Below are 14,030 nucleotides of genomic sequence, written 5' to 3'. Positions count from 1 at the left end.
AGAGACAGGGAGAGTCAGGGGCAGGGGGAGAAGCAGGCTCCCTGGAGGGAGCCCAATATGGGGATAGACCCTGGGACTCCAGGATCACGCCCTGGGCCGAGGGCAAGTGCTAAACCGCTGGGCCATGCAGGGATTCCCAAATGAAGGACTTGAACCAGGGCGTGCCGGCAGAAAAATGTGAGACTCCACAACGGAAAGGTCAGACTGACGCTGGAAAGTCATCTTTATTTATCCACACAGCCCACAGGCTGGGTTTGAGGAACGAGGCCTGAATGCCTCCCATCTGGGCTGTCAATGCCCACCCTCACCCCCATCACATCTCCATGTCTGTAGCCAGTTCCATCCACGCGACCTTTTCCCAGTCCCCTCAGGGAGGGAGGGGCAGCCTTGGTCCCCAATGGAGGACACAGATAGTGGAAGGGGAGGTGGCAGTGGGGTTGAGGTGACTGTTTGTCGGGCACTGAGAGGGGCACTTGATGGGATGAGCACAGGGTGTTAAACTATATGTTGGCAAATTGAACTCAAAAAAAGGAAGTAGTTGCTTTCCTACTTGTAGCATTCCAGCAATTCTTATCTTACCGGAGAGCTTGGATTCATGGGCATTCATCATGATTTGATAGATATCTACCTAAGTTCCAGTGATGAGATGATATGGGGGCCCCTATCTTCTAACAGCTAGCCTCTTCTCTATAATATTTCTTTTCTAAATGTATTTTGTTATTGTTTTACATAGTTAACTCCACTCAATTATAAAATACATTTATTCTTGAGATGACAATAATCAATTTTAAAAGGTTGCTCGGGGAGTTGATACATAGAAAATGCCTAATGTCTACTGTAAGTTACTATGAAAGATCGACTATTGTGCGGAAGATATTTTGAGTTTATTATGTACATAGACACATTGTTAGAGGATTTTAATATCTAGGTTCATAGCAAACATTAATAATAGATGCATTCAGGGACAGTTTAAAGCACATTGGGTGAAACCTCCCCTCCCTCAGCCTTGGGGAAAAAAGGGGCAAGTTGCAGGTGAAAGGATTAGAAGAAGTGAGCAGCCAGCACTGAGTGTGGAAGTGATGCTGAGGACCTGGAGTCGGTGTGAGCATGTCTGACCGTGTCCTCATGCATCCCTCATCCCATTGCTTATCTTCTCTTTATATGGAAAGACTATTTGTCCAAATAAGCATGGGTGGAGTCTTGGTAGCAATGCGTTTGGTAATATACAACCAGCACCAATTTGAAAACCCAGGGCACCCACACAGAGAGATGACAAACTACCATGTAAGCCGATGACCTACAGCCTTGGATGGCAACACACCTCTTTTCAGGAAATTATGTGCACAAAATATATATTGAGAAGTCAACCTATAAATATGGAAACGCTTGATAATTTTTGGAAATGCAAAGAGGAATGGAATGCTTATATTTCAGGAGTTAAATGCATCCTGCCTCATTAGATAGTATTGATTACATCACGGTCCCTTCACAATCCACCCCCACCTTTGACTGAAGAGAAGATGACTGGCAAGGACCCTTCTCCCTCAGGGAATTGCTCCATATCCCAGCAACTCTAACCTGTCCAGAACACTTCACTATTGTCCATCTGTGTGACAATCTCCTAACAAAGAAGAGGTGGACACGGGATTTCAGATCACTTCCAGTCCAATTTTGGTCCTTGGTTGACACCTCAGAAAGACATTCTCGACTGAATGAATGTGGGTTTTGAGGTTAACTAATGGATGCTCTGTTACAATTATATATCTTAGGGGCTAGATTGACTAAATCCATTGTTGAAAGGTAAATTTGCATGATTATGCAGATTCTTATTATTTGGGCAATTGTTCTCATGGTGTTTTAAACTTTGGTCAATATGCATGCATTTAAGGTTTCAATTACTTCCTTTCAGAATGGATTATAACGTGCACATATCACAGTTATTAGAAAATAATGTGACACTTTGAATTTTGTAGAGAAAATATCAGGGTTTTATTTGACATTTTATTTATTCATTAGTCTGATTGAGATAGAAACCTATGGCGATAGATCTGTTGGATCTATCCAGTTGGAGAGTGAGATGGAGCTTCTCACTGAGCAGGGACCCAGACTGTGCATGGCAGACCCCAAAAGTAAACCACATTGTTGAAAAAGTCTTGACAATGTCCCTGATTTGGAAAGTCGTACATGAGAGAGGAGGTCAGTGTAGCAAAGTCCAAAGGACTTCAGTGCTTCCCACACCCTGAAATACTAACACTGGGCTCCACGGATCTAATCGACTTGGATGTGGGAACATATATGCAAAGATGCAAACATGTTTCATTGTTTGTTTCTTGTTTAAGATAGATAGATTTATTTATTTATTTATTTATTTATTTATTTATTTATTTATTTATTTGAGACAGGGAGAGACCAGAGAGAAACCACAGAGAAGCAGGAAAGTGGGGGCTGAAAAATAGAGGGAGAGAGATTCTCAAGGAGACTCCCCAGTGGCCATGCTGCTGGGTTCTGGGCTCCCTCCCACATTCCTAAGACCAACGTGTTTGGCATTATTTTTCATTTGCAATTAAGAAGCATAGGACAGCAAGGTGCTCTACCAGACATTATCTAGGACACTTCAAGTGCGAAATCAGCCACATTGGAAGGAATTGGCAGCGTCTGAATCCTTCGTGGTGGTGGTGCTTCTCCTTATCCACTACTGTCTCACTTCTCTGTAACCAGAGTGTCTTCACTCCCATGCTCTTACTCTGTGAGGGATTTCTTAAAATTCCATTCTCTCCCTGAGTTCCCTTCCTTGCTTATGGAGTCTGCAGGTACCATCTTTCCTTCGATTCTTTGCTTCTGTATGATCACTGGCATGTGAGACCCAACTTGCTATAGCCGCCACATGGAACTGATTTACTTAGATGTCTCCAAATGGAAAAATCCCTAATGCAACACAATGTATTGATTCCATACATTTCCAAGTTGTGCATCACACACACTATCACCAAAAATTTTAAAGACAGGATTAGCTCTGTCCACTGCCAGAAGAACAACTGCAATGGCTTCTTCTAAAGAAACTAAAACACTGTATTGAAACCTTCTCATCTCACCCTCTGGTAACAGGAGGCTCATGTATTTTATGTTCCCTTATCACCACTCAGTTGGGTTTCTTTTCCCATTAAAATGAGCACTTTTAATAATATCACTGGGCAATGGATTGTTCTTATCTCCATGCCTTTACTGCGGTTGCTGACCAACAAGTGGAGAGGCAGAGGTAAGATGTGGTCCATCTGCAGTATCTTCTATTAGAGCAGATGGTAATGGGATGATGCATTTCCCATGTGAGGAGGCAATCTCCCTAGAAGCTGTTTCCCTTTTTTTTTTTTCTGGAATATTTAATATTTATACTATGTTTCATTTTTTTAATAAATTTATTTTTCATTGGTGTTCAATTTGCCAACATATAGAATAACACCCAGTGCTCATCCCATCAAGTGCCCCCCTTCAGTGCCCATCACCCAGTCATCCCCACCTCCCACCCACCTCCCCTTCCACCACCCCTAGTCCGTTTCCATGAGTTAGGAGTCTCTCATGTTCTGTCTCCCTCCTTGATATTTCCCACTCATTTTTTCCTCCTTTCCCCTTTATTCCCTTTCACTATTTTTTATAGTCCCCAAATGAATGAGACCATATAATGTTTGTCCTTCTCCGATTGACTTATTTCACTCAGTATAATACCCCCAGTTCCATCCACATCGAAGCAAATGGTGGGTATTTGTCGTTTCTAATGGCTGAGGAATATTCCATTGTATACATAAACCTAGAAGCTGTTTCCACAAGTCTCCTGCATGAGCTCAAACCTGCCACGAGGCACACATGCCCTGGGATATCTCCTGTCAAAAGTCCTGACTTTGTTTTCTCCTGCTGGACAACACAAAAGCTCATGAAGGGAAGTCAGGTAATTCTTCAGCTTACATTCACCCACCCTGGCCAGGAACCTACCCTTGTTGTCAGGCTCACAGATTATTGATTGGATGTGGCCTCCCAGGTTAAACCTCCACGTACCACCATGGAATCTAGCCTTGGGGCTGTCCCAAAAACCCAGTTTCAGCCCAGATCCCTATTGTGAAAACATTTCCAGCCTGACATCTTGCCACAGGTTGATGGAGCCAGGACTCAACATATTGTAACCTGGAAACAGGTAGGAGGTCTACCTAGAATTCCATCCAGGATTGGCAATTCCGTGTTCCCAGGAAAGGACTGGGGAATCTGTTCTGTGGGAGGCTATGCAGATTCTTCGGTATGTCCTCATGACTAATAGATCTTGATAGAGAGAGATACCCCTCGAATAACTATTGCATACCTGGACAGGATGAGCATTGACCTCCAGACACCTACCCAGATAATTCATCTGCTGACTGTCCAGCCTCCACAGTCCCCACAGTGTGCTATCCAACCATCTCCATGTCATCCCTCCTAGGGGTCTCTGCTAGCCTTGGCCAGAGATGGGGTGCTCCTGGTTCAGATCTACTCCCCCCCCTAATTTCTCACACGCCCTTCTTCCTGGTCAGAGTCCTCATAACTGAAGAGACCCTGAAGAATAATGTCCCTATGTCCCATTGCATTTCCTCTTAAATGGCTGCTGGCGCTTCCCCTATATTGAGCCAGTGAGTAGGAGTGAGACATTCCCATAGAGGGACAATATGAATTTGAGCTGCAGGTGACCTAGAGGTGGCTGTGGGAATTCCGCTCAGGGTAAACAGACAAAGAAGCCTCTGTGAGGAGCCAGCCTGGAAATAAATAACTATTTCAAAGTTCTGAAATACTGAGGAGTAAAAGCATACACACTAAATCATACGTGGGAATCTTTTATTAAGAATACAAAAACAGGGATCCCTGGGTGGCGCAGTGGTTTAGCGCCTGCCTTTGGCCCAGGCCGTGATCCTGGAGACCCGGGATGAAATCCCACGTCGGGCTCCCAGTGCATGGAGCCTGCTTCTCCCTCTACCTATGTCTCTGCCTCTCTCTCTCTCTCTCTCTCTGACTATCATAAATAAAAATTAAAAAAAAAAAGAATACAAAAACACTCAACTTCCTAATAGCATTTTAGAAAAAAAATGAACAAAGTAGGTACAATATTCCCCATAACAATTTCAGAAAAATAATATCAACAAGTACAGAAAACGTCTTCTAGGAGAAAACATGGTGTAATTTTCAGAACTCTGGATGGGATATTTTTCTAAATCAGAAATTCAGGGATTTATAAAACAATTTCAGGTTAACTTGTTAATTTCTGTTTACAACCAATTTACAAATTGCCAGGATGATTTCCCTCCATTCGTTAGAAAATGTATTTCAATAAGACAAACTTGACATTCTGGATTGGTAAGCACCCTTTGAGAGTCCCAAAGATTTACCTAAAGAAAAACTGCAGTATCTGTGTAGTGGAGGGAGTGTATGTGTAGGCGCCCAAAAGCATGACACCCATCACATTGTGGACTTGACCATTTCCATCCAGTTCAGTGGAGAAATTGCTGGTTCACCACATCAGTCCAGGAGGGGGACATGTCCTCATTAAAACAGACACCTCCTCAGGGTCCTCTGCTGTGGAGGACAAGTCCCCGAGTCCATGAGCTGTCTCATTCCCTATGACAGTCATCAGAGGATGGGGATACCTGCAGGTCTTCTTAGGGAGCTCTCAGCAAGACATGCACACAGGTTCCCTCACTCTTTACGACACAATAAACTGTATTGGTCAAAAGAAACACAATTCCCACACATGAAAGAAACCCTGACACTTTATATCTCTAATCTGCCTTTGATATATGAAAATCTACAGAAAAGTGTGATTTCTTCTGCACAGATCCTATTGTCCCTTACTCTCCAGTAAGGGTGGCATGTCCAAGTTTGAATATAGAGTGAAAATACATTATGATGAGATGTTACAACTGCACATCTATGGTCACACTCAGAGGCATTTGGTGGTCATGCAATGATTTCCATTCTACAATGAATTTGTCAATCTCTTCTGTAAGAAATAAAACGATAATACAGAGCACCTATAACTTGACCTCAAAAACCATTTTGCTAGATTCATGAACTTGGCACTGTTTTCCTGAGGTATCCACCCAGGTCTAAATTTGAATTTGAACTGGTCTGAAATCCAGAGTCCACTTCTTCTGTGTCAGGAGGTGCCACATAGCAGATAGCGGCAAAATATTCCTAAAAACTTATGTTCGGTGGGAGGCTGGGCATTTCCCTTTAGAATAAGAGTCCTTGTCAGTTTGCTTCTCTTCAGTCTTAATGTGAGAGAGTGAAGGGAACATAATATAATCGCCGTGGTTCAATCAGGCTGGATGCAGTTATCTCCCCCAAAATAAGCATTTAATTCCCTTCTTACAATTTCCAAGCAATGACCAAAACACATCGCTAGCAAGAACCCATGCACACTTCCGTTCAGACAAATATTCTTTCAATATAAATAGAAGAGAAGGAATGGGAAGCGGGGAGCATGACCAGAGGGTCAAACATACTCATTTCAACTCCAGGTCCTCAGCATCATATCCACCCTCAATCCTGACTGCTCACTGCTTCTCACCTGCAAGTGGCCCCCACTCTCCCCAAGGCTGAAGGAGAGGCAGGTTCCTGGATAGACCCCATATGAAATCCACACTATCCCAATATAAGATCATGACAATAAACCAGGTTTAAATATCAATGTCCTCTAGTTTCAGTTGAAGATCGTATCCCATGAACACACCCGGATGGATGGTTCTTCCATACCTACAGAACACACACTTCATATAACACAAAATATTTCCAGTATGGGACTGTGTTTGGGTTCCATGAGTGAGTGACGTTGTGGGTGTGGGTGTGTGTGTGCCCATGTGCAACAAAGTTACTAGACACATCCCTGGACTGCTTCCCCAGTCCTGTGTCCCTTCTTACTTGTCCTCTTGGTAGGTCTGGCTCTCCCTGGCACATGCGGGACTTTGGCCACGTCCCCGGCCACCTGAGGTGGGACCATCCCAGCTGCAGTGTTGAGCAGGTCGACGGTCTGTTGAGGATGATTCTTCGGCATCTCAGGTCTGTATTTGGAGTGGTGAAGGATGACTGCGTTCTCAGGAAGAGCGATTTCTCTTCTCCTCTCATGAAGCTCAGGCTTAGGTCGGTTGCGTTCCTGGAGGCATCTCCGCTGGTCTAATGCGATTTGTTGCCTTGAGGTCTCTTCCCCACGCTCCTCCAAATCAGGAAGGTTCACAGAGGGATCCGTTGCTGGCTCTCATGAGGCCTCACCCACGACCGTGGGGTCTGCCTCGGGAGATGCGATTCCTCCCTCGACTGACTCTCTCACAAGGTGTCTTTCCAGATCGGTCTTCTGCATGTAAAAGAGGACATAGGCAGATTGGCGCAGTGCACAAGTCACATCACAGGCGCTGACCTTAGCATCATCCATTTTATACCACTGGCCATTTCCTGCCTTTACGAAACAGAAATAATGCCCGCTGTGGCGACTCCTCCCAGCATGCACCAGCACGGCATAGAGCACATAAACCAAGGGTCCTGCCCTCTGCTCAGACACGTAGTGTTGCATGTCAAGGCGCTCAGAATATTGCACCTCCTTAGTCATTTTGTTGCCTGTGAAGTCTGAGAATCGTTTCAAGACCAGGACGAGGACCTTTGGGGAAGTGTGCAAAGTCAACACCTTGGACGCAGGCACCTTCCCTAGACACTTACTACAATGGTAGGCATTTTCACCTTCGAGCATTTCGGGCTTCACCAACTGCTCCAAAGCTTGGCTGACACTCTGAGCAACACCGATGTGCAGGCTGATGTCCAGGTAAGGTTCCAGAGTGCTGGAAATGCCTTGGCACTGGAGACACTGGATTTGAGACCTCCAGTACCCCCCAAAGATTTGCCGGATGAGGGTGCTGTCCTGGGGTTGCTGAGGGTCTGAGGGCTTGTCCTCAGGCAAGCATGCTTGCTGCATTGCATCCAGAATGAACATTAACTACTCATGGGCATCTTCCTGCTTGTGTCTGTGGGAGGCGGTGAGCAGGAGTGGCGGGGGCCGGAGCACACGTCCAGGATGGCAGAGAACCCGGGTCATGTGAGCCTGCAGAGTGCACAGCATGCAGGATGTCTGCTTCCTATAGGTTGTTCTGTGCTTCTGGGACAGCATGTAGCTGGCGAGGGGCTCTGTGTAGGTCAGACACTGTAGGGTTGCATTCACATAGCAAGTGTCCCCCATGTTCTGAGGCCCAGCTCCCACCTGGGAAAGGCTCTTCCAACTCAGAGGCATCTTGGTGGGAGGGAGCCCTGCTGATGCGGGAGCCAAAGGATCAGTCAGGGAGGAGAGTGCTTTTGATGCAGGGGATGTCCTCTCAGGCAGAGAGGGTCCTCCGTGGACTTCAGCACCACCTCTCTTTGACCACATGATTAGAGTTTGGGAGATTTGTTGAACTGAGACTCCTCTGAGCCATGGAGGTAGGCAGCATCCATGTCTCCAGAAACAGTTGCCACAAGATAAATTCAACCAGGAGCCTCAGATCCCAGGGGGATGCTTCTCTCACTGAGTCAGTCCCAAATGGCAGAGAGTGACCCTCACCTCCATCTTTTATGGCTTACTCAGCCCTCGTATTAGGCACAGAATCCTCTAATATGTTCTAATCGCTTGATTGGGTTAAGGGATTTGGGTGTGGTCCCTTTCTTATAGATACCATTCAGGTCAGCCCACCTCCTAATCATGCCTCCCACAACAGACAGCACCTTTAAATCTTTCTCAACCTCCCTAACTGCCCCTGCCCATTTCTGAACAGAATTTGTTGAGTTTCTATTTTCAGTGGAAATCTTAATGAATGTCCTTTTCCTTTTTGAGTAACCTCAAGCGAGCCCAGGAGTGTTAGATGTTAGTCCTCTAGGACAGGGAAGATCACTCTCCCAAAGGAGCTCAGGTATCACATAGGAACACGTTCTCCTCACCAGCCAGAATGTTTGTAGCTGTAACCAATTATTTTGGAATATGGCGTCCATTGCTTTGCTTCTACACTTCCATCTGTCTCGACTAGGATTCCAATCTACAAAGATTATGAAGGTTTTGATGAATATCATTTTCTGCCTAGGTGTGGCCTGGGTCCACCACAAGAGAAATCCTCTGGCTGGTTTTGTGATTTTTGGAAACATTGCTTTGTAACTCCCTTCCCTACAAGAGTCTATATCCTAAATGCAGTGTTTATATGCCTAATTTTAACTGTTCCTCAGGGAATTCTACACCAACGTCCTTTATATTCTCTTGATTCAGTTGGCGTATGTTGTAGGCTTGTGCCTTTTTCTACATTATGGGCTTGGCAGTTGTAGATGCAGGGAGGAGGGCACTGGGTTAGCTTGTGGTATGAACGTGTCATTAAGGCCAATTCCACCTACAGAATTGGTAGTGTCTGCTGAAAGATTTTTGAGTCGACATGACAATATATTCCTACCTGTGACCACGATCCTTTGCATTGGAAGAAGAGGCATCCTTGTGCAGGATAGAACTACAAGAATAATGAAGTTTAGGAAATTGGAGAAGTCTCAGAAAAGGTGGAAACCTAAGTCCATTTGTCTTCTTTACTCAACAGAGGCCAAGAGAAACAGGAACATTTTACCAGGCCTTGGTCAGTGACTAGGCTTCACAAACCCTGGGGCCATGCTGAATTCTTGATGCTCTTGTCATCCCTGGACACTAAGAGAATAAATGCGTCCTCTCCAAAGCCACCATGTTATAGCATATTGATTCTGTATCCATGGAGTCCAATAAAAAACTTGTGTAGGATGCTCTTTATGATATTTCAGTTTTTAACAGAAAGTTTTAATTAACAAAACAGGATGTTACATCATGAATATCCTCAAACTTCGATGCCATTTTTATTGCCATTAGCTCTAAATTGAGCAGAAGTGTTGGTAAAATACCAATAGTTCAGGAAACATGAGTCCTGAGGTTAATTCCCATGCTGAAATACACCAATATATTTATTTTCACTTGCAGAGATTTTGGTATCCACCAAATCCTCATGGACTGACATCTCCATTCAGAGACATACACACACACCCAGGCACACACACAGTAATTGAAATCGTTCTCATGAGGGCATCATTAGCCTCCTTGCAGCTGCTGATTGGCTCAATCCCTGCTGCAGCTAAAAGGATTAGATGGATGTCTTTCAAGTGGGTGAATCATCACATGACCTTGGGGCAGTATAAAAGTCAGGGAGGAACAGAAGTGGCCATTCCTGACCATCCCTCTCCCCCATGGGACACACAGTCTCTTGCAGTGGAGTCTGTCCAGGACCTTTCTCAGCCTCTCCTGACAGATGGGAGGAACACAATTGCACTTCACATGAGTTTCCAGACCACTGGTCCTACCTTCCCTGACCAAGAAATGGGACAATGAGGAAATGATGGAGGGATCAGCCCTTCCTCTGGGGGTTAAAGACTCTTTCTGGTCTAACATGTCCTGAGAACAGAGACCTAGCCAAGGCATGGCTGTGAAAGCCCTGGACACCTGGAGGTTCCAATGCCAATAGAATAGGGCCTCAGGTGTCACATCGGTGTGGGGGTGGTGGATGAGCAGGGACAGAAGGCCCGTAAATGTCTCAGTGAACACTGCAGACCTAGAGAAGATACAGGATCAGGGCACCTGGGCAGCTCCATTGTTTCAGGGTCTGACTTGTGTTGGGTCATGATCTCAGGCTCTGGAGATGAATCCAGGCCCTCAGTGGGTTCCTGCCCATGGAGTGTCTGCCTCTCCCTCTGTCCTTCCTACAGCTCAGGTGATCACTCTCCTTATACACACTCACACACACTCTCTCCTGTAAGTAACTGATATTTTTTTCAATAGAAAAATTAGCTGGTTACACAAGGTGAAAAGAAATTCATATCCCAAATTCTGGATGGCAGTTAATTGGGGGCACTGCCAAGAACACATGGAATGGACGTGTTCATAAGCTCATATGGGCAGCTTCCCATCGAGTAGAGGAGAATGTATTTTCCCAAGTGAGTTTGGACTTAACCATGGCTTCCTGGGGTGTCACCTGGGGCATTCAGAGATTAGAGAGGGAAGCCCCCTTTCCTGAAGCTTGTGCCCTTTGAGTCCTTCATGGTGGATCTCAGAGGTCCCTCTGGACCTCAATCGGGAGAGGTCCCATCCCTGGTTTTGCTTCCACAGGAGATTTGGACAGACTTAATGATAGTGTTGGCAAGAGTCCTTCTAGGCAGACTCAACAACCTTGCTTATGGTTGGCCTTCCTCAAGGCAGGGATGTGGCTTGGCCAGGAGAGTGTAGGCAGGAAGGAGGAAAGAGAAGTGACAGAGGGAAATGTGTGTTTGCCATGAATGTCCTGACACTCGCTAATGCCCCCTTGGGAAGATGGTACAGGGAACAGGCCTGGGTCATGGTGAATAGGACTCCCTTGTTTCTTTTCCCTCAGGCTACCTGAATCCCATCCCAGACACCCACTGACTTGTCCCTTCAGGACGTGGGAAAGATGGTGGCCCATCAGGCCCAGCTTGGGCCCGACAGACCCTTGAGAGCCCAGAAAGGCAAGAGGCCACAGACAGCAGGACTGGCGCTCAGAGTTCCCAGACCGGAGGAGGAGGATCCCAGGGTAAGTGGGGAGGCTGGCATGGGTTTTGAAGCAGGAGCTCTGCCAGGAGTCTTGAGACAGGCTAGTGTCCTGGCTGATCGTCGTCCGGACTCAGTTGTCCATCCTGACATCGGCTGGAATCCCAGCAGGCTACACACTCAGAGGCTCAGAGCTGAGCATCAGCCTCAGGCACCATAGGATCAGATCCAGGCTTGTGTTTGTCCCGAATCTTAATGATTTTCCCCCTGTCTTCAACTTGACACCTGCAATCCCACCTCCCCTCCCCTCCCTTCCACGGGCTGGGGGAGGAAGCATCCAGAGGTCTTCACTATGCTGGCACCTCACTAGCCAGATACGATGTCCCCTGTCCTCCTCCCATGTGCCACTCCCTGAGGGTGGCCTCACATTCGTGTGCTTGGCAGGTTCCCTGGCATTTGAGTGGATGCCCTGACCCCTCCCCCTTCCTCCACCAGGTAAACTGCAGGGACTGTGAAGCCTTTGAATACAAGGCATCAAGCATCAGATGTCCCAAAAAACACTGGGGTCCGACCCTCGTTCCCGTGGCCTTGGGCTCCAGGAGGCTGAAAGAGAAAGTGGAGCCGTGGAGTGAGCGGGACCAGCGGGACCAGGCTGGGCTGTTGAACCAAGCTGAGAGGGAGAAGGTAGAGAGATGAAGGTGTGGAATGGGGCTTGCTGAACCGAATGCCAGGGCTGATACGACAGACCCCGCATCCGTGTGCATCCAGTGTGTGCAGTGCGGCGTGCGGGCAGAGCCAGGCTAGGCGAGGCAGGCAGAGGAGCCCCCAGGCTAACAGGGTCCACATTTGGGTGATGGTGCTGTCCTTGCTGATTTGGTGTGGGGTTTGTGGCTGGACAAGTGACCCTACACCAGTGAGTGTGTGGAGCTTGGCACATGCCAAGGCAGACCCTGTCACAGGCCCTGCATGTTAGAAACTGCCTGGACGACCTGGTGGGTCACTGTAGTCAGGGTGGGGGCAGAGGTGGGCGTAGAATGGCTGACGAGGGAAAGGACCATGTTGGCCCAAACCCAGGGCTGGCGTCGGGCTGGAAGACGGGGAAGGGAGTTCCTTCTCCTCTCAATGCTTTGATTTCTGTGCAGGCAAGTAGCCGAGCAGAGGAAGGCCCTGCTCCACAGGTTCCCCAGGAGACCCCGGGAGGGGCAGAAGCGCACCTGGAAGGAAGACACAGAATCTTGTGATTATGTGAGGGTGAGTGTGCACTGCTTCCCCGTGCTGTGCCCTGTGGGGACTCGCTGGGCTCCATGGGCCTCCTGGGGACGGCGGGGCTCCACTTCCACTCTGACCAGTGCAGTTGAGTGGCGCGGTCTTTGCACCCATTTTTCCCTTGGTGCCCATGAAGTTGCCTTATACCTTGTATGTGTGGGAATGGTGGGCCGGTTGGCGTGTGAAGGTCATTGGCGGACACCTCTGGAGCCCATACCATCCTCAGAGAAGAACAGGTGATTGTCCTTCGTGACTGTCCTCATGAGCAGAGCGGATGGAAGAGCCGGTCCAATGGAGGAAGCATCGATGTAAGGCAGGACCTTTGTGTGCTCCTCCCTGATGTCAAAAGTGCATCAACAGCATCCTGTCATGCCTTGTATGGCCTGTCATCTGCATGTATGTCCAAGGCATTCGACTTGACAAACATCTCCAGGACTGAATCGAAGGGGTACCACAGAAAGGATGAGAGAAATCCCCAGGTAGATACTACAAGATGGAGACATTTCCCAAGGGTGACATATGCAGGAATGGATGTCAGGTAGAGGACAGAGGACAGAGAAATAGGGGGTAAAAGTGTTCTTTTGGGGCCAATGCACAGCCCTCCATCCCCACTGGCAATACCCTGGCCGGGTCTGAGTGCCAGGGACCAAGAGAACCCGTGCTGTCTTTCCAGTGTGAAAGCTGGCAGGCTGGAGACCTGGGAATGACCATTGTGTCACTGCCAATGCTGTCCCACAGGGGCAGGGTTCTCGTCCTGGGACATAGGCGAGCTGTGTGCTCCAGGAAGGCCTGGGCTTGACTGGCTGAGGTCACTACACCAAGGAGGACATTCTGCTCCGCTAAGCCCACGGAGGTCAGAGTTCATAGCATCTCAAACTGTCCATCGGACCCCCTGGTGGATTGTATAGGGAAAGAGGAAATCCCCACAGACCCTTGAATTGAGGAAGAAACAGGTCCAAACTTGGTGCATGCAAATTGGCCAGTGGACTTGTCATTTGACACTTTTCTATTCTGTTTTTAGCCTTTATTTTTCAGCAGATGATTATTTTATTTGGTCAAATTCAGGTTGATTTAGTTCATAAAAATATAATTCATGATCCCACTTCAGATTCTTGTCTTCCCCACCTAATTGTCAGCTGAGTCTGTTGTATTAAAAAAATTTTCTGGTCCAACACTCCCCAAA

General features: G+C 47.2%; 1 protein-coding gene across 37 annotated transcripts in view; it reads left to right on the top strand.

Annotated features, from left to right (window-relative positions):
- The window catches only part of LOC144285069 (aldo-keto reductase family 1 member D1), a 204,743-nt gene that overhangs the window by 82,741 nt on the left and 107,972 nt on the right, over positions 1-14,030 (top strand). For 23 of the 37 annotated variants that reach the window (XR_013353527.1, XR_013353526.1, XR_013353502.1 and 20 more), the window contains one exon: positions 12,724-12,839. The exons of the other annotated variants lie outside the window; for them this stretch is intronic. The gene's annotated coding sequence lies outside the window, so the exon portion shown is untranslated. Of the gene's footprint in view, positions 1-12,723; positions 12,840-14,030 lie in introns of those variants that run through there. 37 annotated transcript variants of the gene reach the window in all.

Source organism: Canis aureus, chromosome 15 (assembly GCF_053574225.1).
Source record: "Canis aureus isolate CA01 chromosome 15, VMU_Caureus_v.1.0, whole genome shotgun sequence".
In the NCBI taxonomy this organism is placed as follows: Eukaryota; Metazoa; Chordata; class Mammalia; order Carnivora; family Canidae; genus Canis; species Canis aureus.
This window is presented reverse-complemented; position numbering and strand designations above follow the sequence as displayed.